Source organism: Lygodium microphyllum, chromosome 10 (genome assembly GCF_053477565.2).
Source record: "Lygodium microphyllum isolate KBCC chromosome 10, Lygodium_microphyllum_v1.1.10, whole genome shotgun sequence".
NCBI classification, from domain to species: Eukaryota; Viridiplantae; Streptophyta; class Polypodiopsida; order Schizaeales; family Lygodiaceae; genus Lygodium; species Lygodium microphyllum.
This window is the reverse complement of record NC_141144.1, coordinates 14,698,756-14,722,285: the sequence shown is the minus strand read 5'-3', so window position 1 is coordinate 14,722,285 and position 23,530 is coordinate 14,698,756.

Genomic DNA, 23,530 nt, shown 5'->3' with positions numbered 1-23,530 from the left:
TTCTTACAAATTCAGCTTAGTATTGATGACATGGGGTATGAAGAGAAATGAAGTCTCTATTAGAGGACAAACCAAAAAGTTTAATAAATCTTTATGATGATAGTCTTCTTGAAGAATATGAAAACCCTAAGGTATGGAAGATAATTCTAAGATATCCATTGTGGTTTATATTGGAGTATCTTAGTGCCATCCTTAGACTTTTGAAGATCTAGTTCAATAACAACATTACCACCATGTAGACCAATTGCATATAAGACTTTTTCAATCTTTGTTATAGCATCTACTTTAGCTGATAATGGCTTCAACTTCCATGCAAATCCTATATAAAGATGAACAAGCTTTTCAATTATCCTGCAAAGTGCATGAAGTATACAGATATGGGCATTCACTAAAGAAATATCTAGGACTATCTTAAACTATGGATCCTTGTTGTGCCTAGAGAGAGCTCTATTCCAATTGTTTGAGTTCAACTCTATGGTTGGGGACATGCAATATAGGCAAGGAGATCTGTAGTTGGCTCTCTTTGATACATTGTACATACATTTGAGTGTCTTTAAGTCACCAGCTATGTGTCACTCAATCTTGTAGTCCCCAAATCCTTCAACAAATAGCTCTTCTCCTACTTGTTGTCTCTTAATAACATCAAATATTGGTGTTCGATGAAAAACCCAACATAATATATCAAAATACTTTGTATCTACTTCAAATGCTCCTAGCCACCAGATGTTGTATTCTGATTGAACACTAAATGACATTGAGTGATTGTAGTGATCTGATGAAAGTGCTCTATTCATCAAGGTAATAGAGACCCTCTCTAGTTTTATGCATTTCAAAATCTCACTTTCATCAAGTTTAACCACAAATCTAGCCACTCCTTGTGCCTCTTCTAGTGAGACAAGTCATAGAATCTCATCATTAAACATTGTAGGGTGGGCAAGTCAAGGACAGCCTTGATATGGAAAGGCTCACCCAGAATCTCCATCACTTTGTTATTCACTCTATGTCTGATAGTTCAAACCATAGATGGCCTTGGAAGTATGCAATCGCATACTTGTCCTTGCTTTATATTTGATTGTAAAAGCTGGAAAAGTTGTATATAAGCATCTCTACTGATACCAATACTATCTAGTGTCTTCCGCACTAACTCATTATCCAAAGAACGATTCTTTATAAATGACTCCAAGCATTGTTTCTTTGCCTCTTTAAATTTCTTCTTCTCCAAAATATCTTTTGAAACAACTGAAGGAAGAATATGATAATAAAACCGAGACACTTTTAAAGAATCTCTTTCACTTGCATTCGGTTGAAGAAGAGACCTAAAAAAAATCAACATTACAAATCAATACAATTAATTATAAATAAAGTCATATTTAATATTTTAAAGTGAAAAAAATATACCTTGCTACTTGGATTCTTTTAGTGCAACCACCTCCTCCTCGTTTGAGATTCTCAATATTTTTGAGAGCCTTTTGTCAATTTTGAAGGCCTAAAATAGTTTTCTTTCGTTGATAAGATTTGATGCGTTTCTCCAACAAATAAATCCTCTGTTGACAGCCCTCTAGCTTCTATAACAACTCATTGTTATGTTTTGATAAAAGATGGTTCTCCAATTTGAGGACATCTTTTTCTGCAACCAAGTTAAGTGTATAACCCAAAAGCCCATTATAACCATCATGAAATGAACCTCGACAATAAATAGCTATTATAGAAAGGCGGAGTGCTATTTTTGCTAGGATCTTTGGGATATAGCTTGCCATCTAACCAAAGATCAAGATTCTTCTTTCCTTCAAACTTGAGTATATGTTTCATAGACTATGTAATAGTAATGGGTTTTGTTCTCTTCCTTATTAGTTCATACTCACTATTCAACTCAATATGAAGATGATAGAGAGGTCTTTTACTAGACCTACAGAGATCATTGGATGACTAATCCATAGCTAAGGATGTGATTAGAAGATTGGATTGAAAAACTATGTGAATTAGAAATAAGTAGGAAAACGAAGAAGAAACTAGTAAGGATGGGAAAGAAAGAAGGGAGTGAGAATGGAGGGAAGTAATCAAACATCGAACAAAATTCAAATTGAATATTAGTTTTCACTTTAACGAGGATGAGTAAGATGTTCATTATGAAAATCTTTGTCACCTTTATGGCGGCCTAGATTTTTAGGTTTAATGGGACTATGAGAATATTACAGCAATGACTTATTAACAATTTTTTTTAATTTACTTATCAACATATAAATTTTAAAAAAAGTATAAAAATTATTTTATTTCCTAAAATGTTTTCTCTCTCTAGGATCGCTTACAGGGCATTTTTGAGACCTCAAAACTCCCCTAATTACTTGATGATGTCTGAAAATTCTTCAATGAAGGCAAATCTCCCATGGATGATCATTCTTTTTGTTTCTACTTCTCTTTTTAGTTTTGTGGGAAACAATTGGCTATTGTGATACAACTTTCTATAGCTTTAGATGATAATGGAATCAGTTTGTCACATAAAGCCCACATCAAGATAGTGACATGCTTCTGCCATTGAGGGATGCACTTCTTGTAAAAAGTGGCTTTGGCAATGAAGATCTCAAATTCTTCAACAACATTTGTAGGATTTCACCAATCTTCCATTGCTTTTCTTCCTTTTCAATAGTGCGACTTCTTCCATTTTTAGCCTCTATTGGTGCTTGTTAATGGTAGTATTTCTCGATTGCGCACCAAAAGCATGGAGCTCCAAGAGAGACGCCAAGAAAAATAGAGAATCTACTGCAATAAATTCTATCTTGTATCATAAAAAATAATGTTATTTATATTTTAATCAACCACAAGAAGAAAAACAACACCAATCTTCTCAAATCTTCACGCATCATCATATAACAATTCTCCCATGGATTTATCACAAAAAAACTTCAACACATTCTTCATATTCTTCATCAAACAAATAAAATAACACAAAGGGATGTTCCACTTTGAATGGAAATCATCACATAGATTTCATCATCATTAGCTTCATAGTTTTCATAGTCTCTCTCATGATCTCTCACTCATAGATATATTGTTTTGTATGAAAAATTGGCTATCTCTCACTCTCTATCTCTCTCACACGTGCTCTCTCTCAATAGTACATTGGAATAATCAAGAATAAATTTCCATAACTCCTCTTTATTTGTGGATACCCCTCCTAAGAGGTATCTAATATGAAGGTCAACAAAGCCACTACAATGTCTTTTCACAGCTCAACAGTGTCATTGTCACTTTAGTCTTCACTTGAGTCTTTAGCAGCTACTTCTTTCACTTTTTTGAGCTATTTTGAACTTATATTCATCTCTTCCCAAGATTGGAAAAATTTCCCAAGCTAGACATTCATCGAATAGAACACTTACAAAGGCATACATAACAGAGAAAGAGGCTTTATAGAAGGTCAATAGTGTAAAATATTACACGGCGAAGCGAACAGAATCTGAGAAAGAGATAGAGAGTACACAACAGATAAGAGGAGAATCAGTAAATTCTTTAACTCCAAACAACTGATACAAAGATGGCTCTGTCCACCCGTGCGCTTCCACTGTGTGAAGCTTAGATGGAGATCTAGACAGAAGATAGGTGAAGAGCTTAAGGCTAGCTGGAACAACAACTCTGACTGGGTGAAAGATGAGTGATGGATGGCTGTGAAGGGGTTTACCTTTTATAGCCCGCGAAGGTCGTTAGGTCGGCCTGCTGACCCCGACCTACCATATGAGCCTCCACTAGTCGGCCAGGGAATATTCCCTTTACCATCGGGCGGGGGCGCTGCCCTCGAACCCCCGCCAGGGGGCTGCTTCTGCGGCCCCCAGACCCCACAATAGGGGCCCCTTTTAACTTCCTTTCCCCGCAACTCAATGCAATGCGCCTCAAGTTGCTACCAGCTTAACCATTCCGTCTAACCCAAAGATTAGACCCACAGCGGTCACCTTTTTGCCATCCGGTCACATAGACCTCATCTGATATACAAGTCAGGACTCAACCAATGTCCGAGCTCACATTTGGCTTCTCCTCATAATGGGGGCCTTACAACTTTGAGCACCATGGATCATTGGTAGTAGCTAATGAGGGTGGGGCATTGATCATATCTATCACTCCCCCTCAATGTCCACCCATAGGTGAACTATCTCCTCAGCCCAATGTCGAGTTTCTGAAGATGAACTTGAAGCAGATCCTTCGTAAGTGCTTTGGTGAAGATATCTGCTCCATTCTCCTCTGTCGGATAGTAGACCAGTTCCACTATCCCATCCTCCATCAAATCACGCACATAGTGATATTGGATCTCTATATGTTTGGTACGTGCATGAAACACTGGATTTTTGGCAATGGCGATGCAACTCTGATTGTCACGTCTCAGCACAGTTGGTTCTTCATCCTACACTCCCATATGCCATAGAATCCTTGTCAACCATATTGCTTTACATGCAGCAAAACAAGCTGCCTTGTACTCTGTTTCGGTAGAAGACAATGCCATATTGGCTGCTTCTTACTAATCCAAGAGAAAATTCCTGAACCCAAAGAGAAACAATAACCAGAAACTGACTTCCTGGAATCACTGTCTCCTGCCCAATCTGAGTCATAGTTCCCCACAAGAGAAGTTCCGAAACTGTATGTGATACCATAGTCAAGAGTTTTCTTCAAGTATTTGAGCACCCGCATCCCAGCCTTCCAATGACTCTCATGAGGTTTGTTTGAGAACGTGCTCAAAACACCAACAACAAAACTGATATCTGGTCTGGTGTTACACAAGTAGATCACAACCTCCTATACCTCCCAATGTCTGCTAGTGCTGATGTATCCTCAACGGATAACTTTGCATTCACCTCCATAGGTGTAGCTATCTCCTTCCACTCGGTCATGCCAAATGCCTTCAAGATCTCCCATGCATACTTCTTCTAAGAGATGAAGATCTTTCCTGGCTCTTGCCAGACTTCAATCCCCAAACAATAGTGCAGTAAGCCCAAGTCTGTCATTTCAAACTCAGAACTCAAAGCCGTTCGAGTTTGGTTGATCATATCTTCATAGTCACTTGCAATAATAAGGTCGTTCACATATAGGATAATCACTACAGACTTTTTACCATCCCTGTAAACATACAAGTTAGCATCTAAGGCACATCTTTTGAAGTTTAGGTTCAAAAAGAACTTATCTATCTGCTGGTACCATGCTCTGGGGGCTTGTTTCAGCCCATACAATGCCTTCTTCAGCTTACACACTTTGTTCTCTGAATGGGGGGCCTCAAAACCCTGGTGGCTGAGCCACGTACACCTCCTCCTTGAGGTCACCATTTAAGAACGCTGACTTAATATCCATTTGGTACACTGGCCACTTCTTGTGGGCAGCCACTGCAAGTATCGTGTGAATAGTGGTCATTCTGGCAGTTGGGGCAAATGACTCTTGAAAATCAAACCCTTCAACTTGTTAAAATCCTTGGGCAACCAATCTAGCTTTGTACTTTTCTAAGGTACCATTAGCCTTGTACTTTACCTTCCAGATCCACTTGGTGCCAATAACCTTCCGCTTTGCTGGTTGATCCACTAGCTCCCAAGTGTCATTCTTCATTATGTTGTCATACTCCGCCTGCATAACAGCCTTCCACGATGGATCTGCAAGTGCTTCTTCTAAGTCAGTTGGCTCCTTTACTTCTCTCATAATCTCAACCATCAAGGCCATATTGACTATGTGAGCAGAAGCCCTCCTTTGCTCCTCTATTCTCTGAGACCTCCTTGGTCCGTCTGCCTTCTCCTCAACAGATGCAGGCATAGGATTATTGTGGTCATAGAGCTGCTTCACCCAGCGCGGCAATGTCTTTTCCGGTGGGGTGGTGTCAGGTTGGTGAACTTTTTCCTCATCATCTGAAGATGATGCTTCCTCCTCCTTAAGGATAGGGACAGCTCTCGGGACAGGTTCATAGTGGGCTACTTCTTCACTTGATGATAAAATGGAAGAACTTGTCTTCTCCTCCTCCACTGTATGCGGCTCCTCCTTGAACACCACATCACGGCTCGCGATGATCTTCTTTGCCTCTTGGTCATATAATTTGTAAGCCTTCTGCTCATCACTATAACCCAAGAAGATACATTTTCTGCTTTTTGGTTTTAACTTGTTTCTCTTCTCATCTGGAACATGTGCATAACATTCACATCCAAAAATTCTAAAATGTGAGACGGATGGTTTCTTACCAGTGTAAGCCTCATGAGGTGTTTTTCCCTTGAGAGCCTTTGTGTAGCTCCGATTTAGAATGTAGACTGCAGTATTAACAGCTTCAGCCCAAAAATGGTTAGGCAATCCCTTGCCCTTTAGCATGCATCTTGCCATCTCCACGATGGTGCGATTCCTGCATTCCACAACACCATTCTGCTGAGGTGTGTGAGGCGTCGTCAATTGACGCTTGATCCCTTTTCTCTTGCAAAAGCCTTCAAACTCCTTTGAGTTGAACTCACTGCCACCATCTGTTCTAAATTTCTTCACACTTTTCCCTGTTTCATTCTCAACAAGTTTTAGCCATTCTTTAAACTTACCAAAAGCTTGAGCCTTATCACGAAGGAAGTACACCCACATCTTCCTACTGTAGTCGTCGACAATCAACATAAAATAAGAAGATCCCCCCAAGGCCTGTGTAGGCATCTTACCACACAAGTCAGCATGCACCAACTCTAGAGGAGCCTATGCTCTATTCTTGCTTTCTTATGGAAATGCCTTTCTCTGTTGATTGCCCATCATACAAGCTTCACATGATTCCTTCAATTCAGTTATTGTAGGTAGGTGAGCAACCATACCTTACTTTTGCATCTCCTTCAACACTGCAAATCCGATGTGTCCAAACCTTTCATGCCAAAGCTTACTTGTGCCCACTCAAGCGGTGGCTGTAAGAGCACTTAGCTCATACAGATTGTTCCTTCTTTCTCCTTTGCCAACAATTGTGCCAACACTATCAAGAATTTTTGCACCTGTCTTCTTGAACCTCACTTCATGACCAAGATCAGTTATGCTAGCACAACTGATAAGAGATTTCTCCTGATTTCGGGAAGATACAACACATTTGAAAGCTTTTTGACTTCACCATTTGTAGCAACAAAAAAAATAGTACATGTGCTTGCAGCAGGGCATTTAGCATCATTTCCAACCGTCATAGTGATGGATTCTTGTAGAGGCTGCATAGAATTGTATAGACCCTTCTTGTTGGTCATGTGACGGGAGGCCCCACTATCCAACACCCATGAGTCAGTGGTCGATTCTTCTTGCGCCGAGGAGCACACATCCTCAATGGTCGCCATGAATAATTCCAGCTCTGCTTCAGCTGTATTGGCTATCTCTTTCCCTTTACTTTTAAGGGTACCATTCTTCTCATCTTTCTTCTTGACACGACAATCTGCAATTGCATGTCCTTTCTTCTTGCAGTAGAAGCACTCTCCTTGAAACTTCTTCTTTCTGCCCTTCTTCTTTTTGTCACCATCATTTTTTATGGAGGAACCACCTTTGCCTTTTGCATTGGCAGAGAATGCAACATCTCCATTGTTGCTTCCTTCTCGAGCCTTCAGCCTTAACTCCTCCTCCATTAATAATGCACAAAACTCCTCAAAAGTCAAAGCTTGAGGTCTCATCTGAGTATTAAGGGCAGTTACTAGTCCATCAAACTTTTATGGACAAATCCGAAGACACCTCCGAGCTAGCTCTTCGCTAGTCTTTTGTATCCCAGTGCCAGCCATCTGGTCGTGTAGATTCTTAATTCAAGTGATGAATGCTTCAACCGTCTCTCCTTCAGCAAACTTCTCCGCTGCTAGTTGATTCTCCAAGTTTTAAATCCTTGTTTGGTTTCGTGTTTCATACTAACTCCTTAGTACATTCCAAGCCTCTGACGCTTTGGTTGTATGCAGAATCAAAGTCAGAACAGCTTGTAACTAAGGCACACAATGCATCTGCATTCCTTCGTTTTCGAGCTCGTAGAACATTTGCATTCGGAGGAATTATCACACTAGGATTTGATGGGTCGGGGGTAGGCTGTGGTTCTGCATCAGTCCCCAGCACAGTCTCCAGAAGCTCATAAGAATCAAGGATATTTGTAATTTTGAACTTCCACAAGGTGTAGTTTGTACCATCTAACTTGCCTTCGCTGAAGGTTGCTGGACGAATCCTCAGCATTTGAATAGCCGGTACAGCAACACCACCTCCTGCACCACTTCCTGATGCGCCAGAACAGCTTCCGAAAGTCGACATAGTTTCTCTTTGCTGTTGAAGCCTTTGCCTCTTGCACACTCTCCGATCTCTAGAGCCCCTTGGGCTCTGATACCATGTAAAATATTACATAGCGTAGCGAACAGAATCTGAGAAAGAGATAGAGAGTACACAACAGATAAGAGGAGAATCAGTAAATTCTTTAACTCCAAACAACTGATACAAAGATGGCTCTGTCCACCCGTGTGCTTCCACTATATGAAGCTTAGATGGCGATCTAGACAGAAGATAGGTGAAGAGCTTAAGGCTAGCTGGAATAACAACTCTGACTGGGTAAAAGATGAGTGATGGATGGCTGTGAAGGGGTTTATCTTTTATAGCCCGCGAAGGTCGTTAGGTCGGCCTGCTGACCCCGACCTACCATATGAGCCTCCACTAGTCGACCAGGGAATATTCCAGACAATATTCCCTTTACCATCGGGGTGGGGGCGCTGCCCCCGAACCCCCACCAGGGAGGCCGCTGGTCCCCCCTGCGACCCCCTAGCCAGGGGCTGCTTTCATGGCCCCCGGATCCCACAATAGGGGCCCTTTTAACTCCCTTACCCGCAACTCGATGCAATGCGCCTCGAGTTGCTACCAGCTTAACCACTTCGTCTAACCCAAAGATTAGACCCACAACGGTCACCTTTTTGCCATCCGGTCACTTAGACCTCATCTGATATACAAGTCGGGACTCAACCAATGTTCGATCTCACATTTGGCTTCTCCTCATAATGGGGGCCTTACAACTTTGAGCACCATGGATCATTGGTAGCACCTAATGAGGGTGGGGCATTGATCATATCTAACAAATAGAGGCGTAACAAAAAGTCATAAAAAAGCATATAACTCAACTAAAACCATTCAAAACCATCAATAATCATTCAATAAGCTTCAAAACACTCTTAAACTCCATCAATCTTCATTCCAACCTCTGATACATAAAGAAAAAAAAAGCTAAACAAAACCTATTAGACACTTAATAGAACATTTCAGCACATCATATCTACACTACTCGAAAACATCATGAGCTTCTCAAACCTATTCAACCTTATCTAAAACTCTCTCAAACACTTCCAAAACAATCAATCATCATTCAAATCATACAAAAATCACCCAAAAATAAAAATAAAAACACAGTCATATCAACCCTCAATAAAAATATTTCGGAGTATGTTAATTGTGAGAAACTTTGTCTCATAGAGTTGTGGCTCGTGCAACTTCTCTACAAGGAGGATGTGGTTAGTGACTAGCTCAACCACTTTTCCAAAGAATAGGTGCACAAAAGGCTTGGGACACTCAATTTTCTGAAGCATTGTCACTTATTGCATTGAGAGTTCATCGCTCCATAATCCCACATATACGATTTGCTACGTCTTCAAGAGTAGCATGGATTATACTTGAGAAAATGTTTGTTGGAAAAAATGAGACAAACATTTCTTTCTTGACAGAGGAGCTTGAAAATGTGAAGATGGATGAAGGTGATGTTATGACAGATCATCTTAACAAAATTCAAGACTTGCACGAGCATTTGATGAATATAGATAAGTATTGTTCTGATGCATAGATAATCTCTACTAGTTTGAATTCCTTGCCACCCTTGTATTTGGCCTTTCACATGGCATTAAATCTCGCAATGAGAATTTCTCCTCAGTCATGTACCTTTCTTCAATGAATTGGTTTTCTATTGAAAGAATAGCAAACAAGGAAGAACATTGGGGTGGATGCTATAGCCTCAAAAATGGCTTTTATGGCAAGATAGAATGACAAGGGTAGTCTATCTAGGAATGCTCCACAGAGTTCTAGAAGTTTAGGCACTTCATAGAATAAAAAGAACTAGGGAACATGCAAGCCAAGAAGGGCAAGTGTCATTATTGTAAAAATCTAGGTCATTATATCACAAAATGTAATGGATGCCCCTCCCAAGAGGTATGCCTGATATGAAGAGTCACCAAAGATATCACATTGACCCCTTGGAAACTCATCAGTGTCACTGTCACTTCAATCTTTACTTCAAGTCTTCATTCACTACTTATTCTACTTCTTAGAGCTTCAAAGAGCTTTCATTCATCTCTTTCCAAGATTACAAAAGATCCCTAAGATAAATATCCACTCATCAAAATACATACAAAAGCAAACAGAGGCTTACAAACCACATATAGAAGGTCTAAAGAACACTCTAGAAGGTTAAAAAAAGACAAAAACCATATAGCTCAAGCCAAAACCACTTCAAACCATCCAAAACCTTCCAAAACATTCTCAAACAATCCTCAACTAACTCATTCACAATCATAACCTCTCAAACAGAAAGAAAACATATCAAAATAGAGGCAAACTAGACCCTATCAAAACCAAACAAACACATCATAGAACCTATCAAAACATCATATCTCAACTAAATCCATCATGAGCTTCTTAAATATATTCAAACTAATCCAAAATACTCCAAAAACACTTCCAAACTCAACAAAAACCAATTATTCCATCACAAAACCAACCATTTAGCTCATAAAAATAATAATAATTAGCCCCATAAAATTAAGAGAATTCAACCCTCAACATATCCCCACATTTAATCATCCAAAAAGAAACCAACAATGAAGATGTTCTCTTTTAAAGGCATAATGATTTCTAAACCTATCCATGAAAAGGGATTCATCCACAAATATCTTGGAGGGATTATGTAATATTCCGCATTAAGTAAATAATTGGGATTTATCGAATTTTTTTATTATTAATTCCCCCCTTATCCCTCCATCCGACTGACGAGCTGGAGGGGGAGGGGAATAGAAGGAGATACTAGGCTCCTTGGTGGAGCCTGTGGAGGGAGGGAGGACATGCGTGTCGACATGCACGAAGTGAAGATCCCCCTCCCTCCACTATGTAAAGCGTGAGGAGGCGAAGCCGTGAGGGAGGTAGGTGCTGTCGTGCTGCATGCCACACTAAGGGAGGCTTCATTGCTACCGGAGATCGTCGTGGTGGGAGAGTGGTGGTCATCGCCTGTCCAAGCCGTCAGCCGCCGCCGAGCTAGAGTACACCGCCAGCGCCGCTTGTCACTACGCCACGACCAATTGCTGTTGACGCCGCCCCTCGTAATCCATTAAGTGGCCTTTTTCCTCCACGTGGCTGCCCACAAAAGCTTCTCAGAAGCTTCTTGAGAAGCTTCTAAGGGGGGGTCATCTAAGCCCCCCTTCCTATACCCTTCCCTTAAAAGTCTTATTACCCTCCCCCCTCCCGGGTTTTAAAATCCCCCCCCTAAGCCCCTTGTTCTCCCCCCCTCCCGAGGTTTTAAAATCCCCCCCCTAAGCCCCTTGTTCTCCCCCCCTCCCGGGGTTTTAAATCCCCCCCCCCTAAGCCCCTTGTTCTCCCCCCTCCCGGGGTTTTAAATCCCCCCCCCTAAGTCCTTGTTTCCCCCCCCCCCCCCCTCTCGGGTTTTTAATTTCCCCTCTAAGGCCTTGTCCCCCCCCACCCCCCCCTCCCGGGGCTTTAAATCCCCCTTAAGGCCTTGTTCCCCCCCCCCCCCTCCCGGGCTATAATTCCCCCTAAGGCCTTGTTTTTCCCCCTCCGGATTTTTTTTTAATCCCCCCTAGGCCCTTGCTTTTTTTTCCCCCCTCATAGCTCTTTATACTATTCAAGTCACAACCATAGGCCTACTTTGTCCTTAGGCTACCTTGCAGACTTCCATTTTCTTGCATAAATTCCTTCACTCACTTTTTAAATCTTTTTGTGCAAGTGCTCTCGTAGCTGAGCTTTGTGTTCTTAGTCTTATCAAACAAGCCGCTGTCCACACACTCCCATGTCCTAAAAATCCAAGTCATCATCATGGCCTCGTATGGTATCCCGTAAGGAAGAAATAGCCGTGGGATAAAAGATAGGGAGGGAAGTAGAGGGAGTGAAGGAGGAAGAGTGGGAAAAAGGTAAAAGATAAGGAAGGAGAAGACGGTGGAATTCCAAGAAGAAAAAGGAAAAGGCTAACTCACATTCGAACTACGATGCTGCCAAAGAAAGTCCAAGGTGTAGCTGCGGGAGGGTCATCGCCCGGTATCCATGTGGATATCTCACCTCAAAGCCAGGTTTTTCTTCTTGGTGTTAATTCGGTTTTAAGTCAATCATGCAAAGAAAATTTGTTAGGGAAAGATATATTTGTTTGAGTTATTTTTAACGAAGGAGTTAGCTTATGAATGACAATGAATACAAATTAGCTTTCTTCAAATTGCATCAAGCATTATAAAATTATAGGCAAGATTAACCATTTACTATGGTAATATATTCCTAAAGTGTAGAAATTATATCTTGCACCATTAGTCTTATTCCTTTCGCAACGAATCATGGTAAAATGGCTAAATTCATGAAAGGTTTCTTTCGATGCTCAAATTACTAGGGAGTTATCTTGCTAGTTGCACATCTTAGCAAGGCAACTGTTGTTATTTGGCATGAGTTCATCTTTAAAGAAAACGGAAGTTAAATGTTAGGAATTAACAAGTATAAAATTAGAGATACGAACTCATTTGGAAAGAAAATGTAATGGAGAATTGCTGAATGACACTCTATTAATACTTTTCCCCTGCTATTTGAGGACTTGGGACTAATAAAGTGTGTATACACCAATTTCTCAGCTAGGCCTTTTGTCCCAAGGAGTATTGTCGCCCTTTGTATCATCTTGGCATTATGCTATATGCCAAATTAAACTGTATTGATTAGGAAGGTTAATTGTCACAAGGATAGTAAAACTGTGACAAGACGATTAAGATTACCTTCCAAAAGTAAACCGAACCAATCTAAACATAGAAACATTCATACCCTAAACACTTGACTACTTTCCTTACTGTAAGGACAATAATTTCATAAAGATAAGAAACTAGGGTTTGTCCCTAAATGAAGAAACCCTAGGCCTGACATATGTCAGCTTAAAGAATCTAAATAGATTATTCCATCGCAGGACTTGCGCAACATGTATGAAATCATTTTGTGATTGATTCACAAGGAGAAAAGGGAAAAACCCTCATCAAGGACGGCAGATCCTTACGCAAGTTATCTTGCAAAAAGACGTATTTTTGGATATCCTTCTAAATAAGGAAAATTGTAAACCAGAAACTAGCATATCTAAGGTACCTTAGGGTTAACCAAGTTGGGTATACCCTACACCCGAATATAAGGGATCTTGTCAAGTTAAAAGACATCTTGAGAACGACTGTTGATACACTCAAAAAGGAAAGAACACTTCCTTAGCAGTTTGCCATACAACTGGGTTGATTAATGGAAATGTTTGTGCTTGCTAGAGATTTTAGGGCTCTGTTTAAATTATGAATTACAAATTAAATAAGTACCTATACTTCAGGTTAAAGGCCTGAAGGGAGAGGCAGCTTCAGTTACCCCCGACTGCCTGCCTGACCCTAACCAAGGGGGTTGTTGACCGCGCCGGGAACGTGGACCGAACCCGCCGCGAGAGGTCTCTCCGTTGAGTTCTACTTGGAGCAGGAGGACGCTTGGGTGCCAGGGGGGCTCTGGCCGTAAATCCCTCGCCTTCCGGGTCTTGCATAAGAGGCTAACGTGACTCGGGATTGGATCTCGAGGCCCGCATACTAGTTGACGGGCGGAAGCTTGGAATAGTAATCCCTGGAGATTACTGGTTAGCCTTCGGGCAGATTATGGACAAGCCTACGGGTGGAACTTCTTGTATTTCAAAGATAAAATGATGAGATCTTAAAAGAACTTGCTTGATGTTGTTTTTATATGTCACGTTATAAGATTACGTGAAGGAACCAGTGCTTAACAAGATTAATTAAAGAAGCTGATTGTTATATGTCAAATTAATATGTTAGATAATTACATAACTAAAACAAACCGAGGAAAGTGCGGAGGATGGGCCATGGGTCCATCCTACGGTTGGGTGGTCCCGGTTAGCCGGGAACTTTTCTCAAAAGTCTCGAAGAACAGCGAAATGATCATCATCATCAAAAAGAATAACGAGAACGATGACCTAGAGTTACGTCTTACCCGATTTACGCCGTTTTAGGGGAACGGAATGGGACTATACCTTATGGCAGAGAGGTTGAGCTTTGCATCCCTCTCGTTTCCCATTCTCCTTGAACGAAGTGCAGCGTGAATTCGCTTCGGAGCTGGCGTTTCTGCATAAAGTAGTTCGCTCGGGTCTGACGCTAGTTGCTGTTAGCTAATGACCCATTAGGAAAACCCTAATTCTGGTCGATCCTAAGTGGGAACGGCTAGGATACTTCCGCTACGTGGCAGACATGGAAAGAACTAGATCGCAAAACCTGTAACATTCCATGGGAGTGCCGGTGGAGCTTTCTAGACATCCTTTCCGATGGACTGCTAAGACGTGTCCTGGATGATACTAGGGGACACGTTACAGTTGGTATCAAAGCAAACCAACAAACAGAATTGTTTTTATGAGATCTCAATAAAATGAAGTAAAGAACTTGTTGCTGTCCAAACATTTCCTCATCTTCAATACTGTCTTGCAGAACTATGAAGCGTGGAACAAGTTTTTGGTGTTTCGGGTCATGTTTATGACTGCAATGCATTCTCCGCTTTATAGACAAAGAATTTGGATAATGAACATCTTGGAGCAGATTTATAATCCATCACCTTTATACATAGAACGAAGATGGACGGGGTCTTCAGGAATCTACTACATAGCTGCCCACCGGTTCGCTTATCTACAGACCAACCTAAAGAGGATCAAGTGGTTGGAAGACTTGAAAGTCATGAAGCTGTTCATTTTTGTGGAAGCTCACGTAAATTTGACTTTACATATTCAAGGTCGGAGGGTTGAAATGAACTCATATGTATATGAGGAAGTAACCCGTGTAATCCTAGCCGACAGGATTAAAGTGTTGGGCCGCCATGAGAAGTATGGATTCCAACGGAAAGGGTATCCTGAACTTCCAATGAACTATCGATTCTAAAGATCCATGACCCAAAACCCTACTATTACATAGTTCCTGTAGACAAATGCAATACAACATTGTTCTCCCCAAACTGAATGTAATGATTGGATTATCATCACACGAGATGTTGTATAAGGCTACGCCCATGTAAATATAAATAAGGACTTCTTTTATCAATATTTGGCTGTGCATCAAAGCTGTTAAAAAGTTAAGTAGCTTCATCATTTACGAGATAGCTGAACTAAAGATAAGCTAACGTCAATTATCATATAATAACGTTAAGAAAACTTTTATCCAGGCACAACCCCAGGTACAGGTTCCAAATTCGCCCCCTACATCAAGTACTGCTGTGACCCAGGAGAAGAAGTTCCTCCTCAAGCAGATAAAGCCACCCCAGTTTGACGGGAGAGGCAGATTCGTCCAGTCTGATGCTGAAATTTGGATTGAATCTATGGAGGATTACTTTGAAGCAGCTGGTACTGCACCTACCAATCAAGCCATGCTTGCCAAGTTAAAACTCACCGGCGAAGCTAGACTATGGTGGAAACAATGGTGCAGGGATCAAGGGACTTCAGAGGGGTCCGTTACCTGGGAGAAGTTAAAGAAAGCCGTGCAGGGGAGATATTTGCCACCTGCATATCGTATACAGAAAATGAATGAGTTCTACGAGCTAAAACAGTTAGGACTCACTCTGGACGCATACTACTCTAAATTCGTCTCACTTTTAAAGTATGCGCCACAGATGGACATGATGCAGCAGGTGTCCAAATTTTGCGCAGGCTTAAATCCACCCGTAAATACCCGTCTCGAATCTATGCGTCCATCAGATCTGCAGGATGCACTCATTCGAGCGGCGCCTATAATTCAGGAAGTGCAAGTTAGACCAAGGGGTAACAAAACTTGTTTCTATAGTGACCCGAACAGAGGAGCATTCAGACCTCAAGTGAAGAGAGTTCAAGGTCACAATCAGGGACAAAGGAAGAAAGCAAGGACAAATAACATCAACAACTTTGTTCCTACTCAAAGTAATGGTCGAAACCTCCGATGTTTCCACTGCAACAAACAGGGTCACTTCAAGAGGCAATGTCCCAAGAGTGGGGGACATCGTCAAACGCCTTTCCAAGGTGCAAGCCGCGGTCAAGGAGCCGCCACCCGTGGGAGAGGAAGAACTGCCTGCATTGCCAATAGGCAAAGATGCAAAGAAGAAGAAGAGGATGATCCGACTATGGAAGCAGAATTCGAAAGAGCGACAGTCTATGCCGCTTTGCACAAGAAAGGGCTGAATCACCAGTTCTCGGTGATTCAAACACCGTCGGACTATCAAGGTAAACGTTTCAAAACCTTGATTGATTGTGGCAGTACACATTCCTTTATCTCACCAGCATGTGCAAAAAGATTAGGAATAACCATAGTAGAAGCACCTACCCTGCTTGTGGAATTGGCAAACGGTCGTGAGGTAACTTGTACCAAGCAAACTGCTAAGGAGGAATTCTTTCTGTGAGGAAAGAAAACCTCAATCAAATTCAGAGTCATGAATTTAGGTATCCATGAGTGTCTACTCGGGATGGATTGGCTTAAGCCTAATGATGCCCACATTCACTGTGGAAAGGGTCAAGTTTCCTTTCGAAACTCTGAAAGGGAGTTTGTCACAACTCAAGGTGAGGCAGGAGTGCCAAGAATCCAATTAGCCAAAGTATCTCGGATCATAAAAGGAGTCAGAAAAGGATTACCCGTTTACGTGATCAAACTCAACAAGTTAGATCAAAAGCAAGAGTCTCATGAAGGACCTTCTTGGCTAAAGGAATACGCTGACGTATTCCCTGAGGAATTGATTGAACTTCCGCCTTCAAGAGAAGTAGATCATGAAATTAGGCTAGTGCCTGGAGCTGCACCAATTGCAAAGAGACCTTATAGAATGTCCATACCAGAAGCAATTGAGTTGAAGGAACAGCTCAAGCAACTGTTGGATCAGGGTTACATCCGGCCTAGCAACTCACCGTGGGGAGCTCCAATACTATTCCAGAAAAAGAAAGATGGACACTTCGACTATGTATTGATTACCGAGGGTTGAATCAATCAACAGTTAAGAACAAGTATCCTATTCCTAGAATAGATGAGCTTCTTGATCGTCTTCAAGGTGCAAAGATCTTCTCCAAGATTGATCTCAGGTCAGGTTACTATCAAATAAGGATCAAGGAAGAAGATATTCCAAAAACGGCCTTCAATACAAGATATGGGCACTTTGAGTTCTTGGTTATGTCATTCGGGCTTACAAATGCACCTGCCACCTTCAATAGATTAATGCATGATATTTTTAGACCATATCTTGATGATTTCGTGCTTGTCTTCTTCAATGACACTTTAGTCTATTCTAAACAGGAAGAAGATCATGAACCTCAACTTCGGATTGTCCTTGAGACAATGAGGTCCCATAAGCTGTATGCAAAAATGAAGAAGTGTGCATTCTTCAAGCGTCAGATTGAATATCTGGGATTCATAGTATCATCAGAAGGAATATCAGTAGACCCAGCCAAAGTCAGAGATGTGCTTGAATGGCCAATACTAGTATCCGTCAAAGAAATACGTAGCTTTCTTAGCTTGACTGGATGGTATAGGGTCTTTATCAAAAACTATGCTTTGATTGCAGCACCTCTTACAGACTTACTAAAAAAGCAGACTTCTATTACATGGTCAACTCCCGAACAAAATAGCTTCGACAAATTGAAGCAAAGTTTGGTATCAGCACCTATTCTAAAACTTCCTGACCTCAATAAGGAGTTCGAGGTAGTAACTGATGCCAGCATTCTTGCCTTGGGGTGTGTACTTATGTAGGAAGGTCATCCAGTAGATGAAAAGAATTATGCCACGCATGATGTGGAATTATTAGCTGTCATCCATGCTCTAAAGCTTTGGAGACACTACCTGTTGGGTAACAAGTTTACTCTAGTAACCAATCATAAGAGTCTCAAATGGATTTTTACCCAGAATGAGCTCAACATGAGGCAACGTCGGTGGATTGAAGTATTGGAGGAATATGATTTTGAAATCAAGTACCGACCAGGGAAAGAGAATGTAGTTGCCGATGCTCTCAGTCGCAAGGCATTCCTAAATTCCCTAATCTTGCAGAATCCATCAACGGCTAGATCTCTGGCTACAAAGGTATCTATGCCAAACAACCCTATACTTGAACTAGCTAGAGAGGAAGCATGCCATGATTTGACCTACCAAACAATGATAAAGGAAATATCTACCAAGGAGCAGAATCAGAAATTGCAAGCTAAGTATCAGGAATTTTCCATTGATAATGGACTTGTCTACTACAGAACAAGGCTATGTATACCAGCAAGCCAGTCACTTAAGCAGAAGATATTATGGGAAGCTCATGATTCTCCCTTCACAGGACATCCTGGCTATGCAAAAACTCTTAATGCAGTTAGGAAGAGCTACCATTGGGAGAGGCTCAAAGGTGACGTTCTCAAGTATGTCACTGAATGTTTGTCTTGCCAACGTATCAAGGCCGAACATGTCAAGATACCAAGGAAACTACAACCGCTTGACATTCCCCAAATGAAATGGGAGTTCATCAGTATGGATTTTGTTGTGGGCTTACCCCAAGTCCAAGGAGGATACAATTCCATTATGGTTGTGGTTGACATGCTTACCAAGGTTGCACACCTGGTTCCAGTAAAGACAAACTATAAAGCCTCTGACATTGCAAGATTGTTTATCAAAGAGATATTCAAGCTACATGGGTTACCTAAAAGAATCATTAGTGATCGAGATTCTCTCTTCACATCACACTTCTGGAGAGCTATCTTTGAAGCTATTGGGACTCAACTCTGTTTTAGCACCGCCTACCATCCCCAAACGGATGGACAAACAGAGCGAGTGAATCAAATCATTGAGGATATGCTTAGGGCATACTACTGTCGAGAGCCGAAGAGGTGGATTCAATACTTGCCATTAGTTGAATTTGCCTACAATGCTTCTTACCAGCAGAGCATTCAAATGACCCATTTCCAGGCATTGTATGGTCATGATTGTCGAAGTCCCCTAAACTTTTCTGATCCAACCCTAAGAGTTGAAGCTTCAAGACAAATGTTGGAGGACATGGATGATCAAATAAGGTCAATATGACGAGACATACAAGCAGCCAAGGATAGACAAAAGGCATATACAGATTTGAAACGTCAAGAAAGAGTCTTCGAAGAAGGAGACATGGTCTTCATTCGGGTACGCCCTAAAAAGAGTTCTCTATCCCTAGGAGAATGCAAGAAGCTAAGTCCAAGGTATTGTGGGCTGTATAAAATCCTCAAATGCCTAGGACCCAATGCTTATAGATTGCAACTCCTTGAGAACCTAAAGGTTCACAATGTATTCCATATTTGCCTATTGAAAAAATATGTACCCAATCCTAATCATGTACTTGATGACCAACAAATTGTAATGCCTAGTCAAGGAGTCCTTGAACTAAGGCCAGAAAGGATCTTGGATGTTAGGGAAAGACAGTTAAGATCTAGAACCTTGAAAGAATACCTTGTCCAGTGGAAAGATTATCCCGAAGAGGATGCCACTTGGGTAGATGAAGGCACTCTCAACCATCAATATCCCCAGTTTATCTCGACATGAGGACATCTCGATTCCTCCAAGGGGGAGAGAATGTAATATTCCGCATTAAGTAAATAATTGGGATTTATCAAAAAATTTTTAAATTAATTCCCCCCTTATCCCTCTAGCCGACTGACGAGCTGGAGGGGGAGGGGAATAGAAGGATATACTAGGCTCCTTGGTGGAGCCTGTGGAGGGAGGGAGGACATGCGTGTCGACACGCACGAAGTGAAGATCCCCCTCCCTCCACTATATAAAGCGTGAGGAGGCGAAGCCGTGAGGGAGGTAGGTGCTGCCGTGCTGCATGCCAGACTGAGGGAGGCGTCGTTGCTACCGGAGATCGTCGTGGTGGGAGAGTGGTGGTCATCGCCTGTCCAAGCCGTCAGCCGCCGAGCTAGAGTACGCCGCCAGCGCCGCTTGTCATTACGCCACGACCAATTGCTGTTGACGCCGCCCCTCGTAATCCATTAAGTGGACTTTTTCTTCCACGTGGCTGCCCACAGAAGCTTCTCAGAAGCTTCTTGAGAAGCTTCTAAGGGGGGGGTCATCTAAGCCCCCCTTCCTATACCCTTCCCTAAAAAGTATTATTACCCTCCCCCCTCCCGGGTTTTAAAATCCCCCCCTAAGCCCCTTGTTCTCCCCCCCCTAAGCCCCTTGTTCTCCCCCCCTCCCGGGGTTTTAAATCCCCCCCTAAGCCCCTTGTTCTCCCCCCTCCCAGGGTTTTAAATCCCCCCCCAAGCCCTTGTTTCCCCCCCCCTCCCGGGTTTTTAATTTCCCCTCTAAGGCCTTGTCCCCCCCCACCCCCCCCTCCCGGGGCTTTAAATCCCCCTTAAGGCCTTGTTCCCCTCCCCCTCTCGGGCTATAATTCCCCCTAAGGCCTTGTTTTTCCCCCTCCGGATTTTTTTAAATCCCCCCTAGGCCCTTGCTTTTTTTTCCCCCCTCATAGCTCTTTAGACTATTCAAGTCACAACCATAGGCCTACTTTGTCCTTAGGCTACCTTGCAGACTTCCATTTTCTTGCATAAATTCCTTCACTCACTTTTTAAATCTTTTTGTGCAAGTGCTCTCGTAGCTGAGCTTTGTGTTCTTAGTCTTATCAAACAAGCCGCTGTCCACACACTCCCATGTCCTAAAAATCCAAGTCATCATCATGGCCTCATATGGTATCCCGTAAGGAAGAAATAGCCGTGGGATAAAAGATAGGGAGGGAAGTAGAGGGAGTGAAGGAGGAAGAGTGGGAAAAAGGTAAAAGATAAGGAAGGAGAAGACGATGGAATTCCAAGAAGAAAAAGGAAAAGGCTAACTCACATTCGAACTACGATGCTGCCAAAGAAAGTCCAAGGTGTAGCTGCGGGAGGGTCATCGCCCGGTATCCATGTGGATATCTCACCTCAAAGCCAGGTTTTTCTTCTTGGTGTTAATTCGGTTTTAAGTCAATCATGCAAAGAAAATTTGTTAGGGAAAGATATATTTGTTCGAGTTCTTTTTAACGAAGGAGTTAGCTTATGAATGACAATGAATACAAATTAGCTTTCTTCAAATTGCATCAAGCATTATAAAATTATAGGAAAGATTAACCATTTACTATAGTAATATATTCCTAAAGTGTAGAAATTATATCTTGTACCATTAGTCTTATTCCTTTCGCAACGAATCATGGTAAAATGGCTAAATTCATGAAAGGTTTCTTTCGATGCTCAAATTACTAGGGAGTTATCTTGCTAGTTGCACATCTTAGCAAGGCAACTGTTGTTATTTGGCATGAGTTCATCTTTAAAGAAAACGGAAGTTAAATGTTAGGAATTAACAAGTATAAAATTAGAGATACGAACTCATTTGGAAAGAAAATGTAATGGGGAATTGCTGGATGACACTCTATTAACACTTTTCCCCTGCTATTTGAGGACTTGACTAATAAACTGTGTATACACCAATTTCTCATCTAGGCCTTTTGTCCCAAGGAGTATTGTCGCCCTTTGTAACATCTTGGCATTATGCTATATGCCAAATTAAACTGTATTGATTAGGAAGGTTAATTGTCACAAGGATAGTAAAACTGTGACAAGACGATTAAGATTACCTTCCAAAAGCTAACCGAACCAATCTAAACATAGAAACATTCATACCCTAAACACTTGACTACTTTCCTTACCGTAAGGACAATAATTTCATAAAGATAAGAAACTAGGGTTTGTCCCTAAATGAAGAAACCCTAGGCCTGACATATGTCAGCTTAAAGAATCTAAACAGATTATTCCATCGCAGGACTTGCGCAACATGTATGAAATCATTTTGTGATTGATTCACAAGGAGAAAAGGGAAAAACCCTCATCAAGGACGGCAGATCCTTACGCAAGTTATCTTGCAAAAAGACGTATTTTTGGATATCCTTCTAAATAAGGAAAATTGTAAACCAAAAACTAGCATATCTAAGGTACCTTAGGGTTAACCAAGTTGGGTATACCCTACACCCGAATAGAAGGGATCTTGTCAAGTTAAAAGACATCTTGAAAACGACTGTTGATACACTCAAAAAGGAAAGAACACTTCCTTAGCAGTTTGCCATACAATTGGGTTGATTAATGGAAATGTTTGTACTTGCTAGAGATTTTAGGGCTCTGTTTAAATTATGAATTACAAATTAAATAAGTACCTATACTTCAGGTTAAAGGCCTGAAGGGAGAGGCAGCTTCAGTTACCCCCGACTGCCTGCCTGACCCTAACCAAGGGGGTTGTTGACCGCGCCGGGAACGTGGACCGAACCCGCCGCGAGAGGTCTCTCCGTTGAGTTCTACTTGGAGCAGGAGGACGCTTGGGTGCCAGGGGGGCTCTGGCCGTAAATCCCTCGCCTTCCGGGTCTTGCACAAGAGGCTAAAGTGACTCGGGATTGGATCTCGAGGCCCGCATACTAGTTGACGGGCGGAAGCTTGGAATAGTGATCCCTGGAGATTACTGGTTAGCCTTCGGGCAGATTATGGACAAGACTACAGGCGGAACTTCTTGTATTTCAAAGATAAAATGATGAGATGTTAAAAGAACTTGCTTGATGTTGTTTTTATATGTCATGTGATAAGATTACGTGAAGGAACCAGTGCTTAACAAGATTAATTAAAGAAGCTGATTGTTATATGTGAAATTAATGTGTTAGATAATTACATAACTAAAACAAACCGAGGAAAGTGCGGAGGATGGGCCATGGGTCCGTCCTACGGTTGGGTGGTCCCGGTTAGCCGGGAACTTTTCTCAAAAATCTCGAAGAACAGCGGAATGATCATCATCATCAAAAAGAATAACGAGAACTATGACCTAGAGTTACGTCTTACCCGATTTACGTTGTTTTAGGGGAACGTAGTGGGACTATACCTTATGGCAGAGAGGTTGAGCTTTGCATCCCTCTTGTTTCCCATTCTCCTTGAACCAAGTTCAGCGTGAATCCTACTGATGGGGATCAATATACACATTGACATCAATGCACAACTTTGGTACCGGTTATTGATCATTATGAAAATGATGATGCATGTACGCTAAGTACCAAGAAAAATGAGAAGTTATTCTAACTGAAGGATTAGTAGATTGATGATAGATGTAGAAAAGCTTCAAATATTTCTGATAAGCTTGTATAGGAGTCTGCCAAACCTTTAGAATCACAGGCCAATTAATCTAAGAACCTTTCAATGAATCAATTTGATTCCACCCTCTACAACCAAGTATTTGCAAATTAAAACTTGAGTGGCTACTAACCGATTGAGGGAGACTAGAATAAAATATGTGGATGGAGGAAAAGG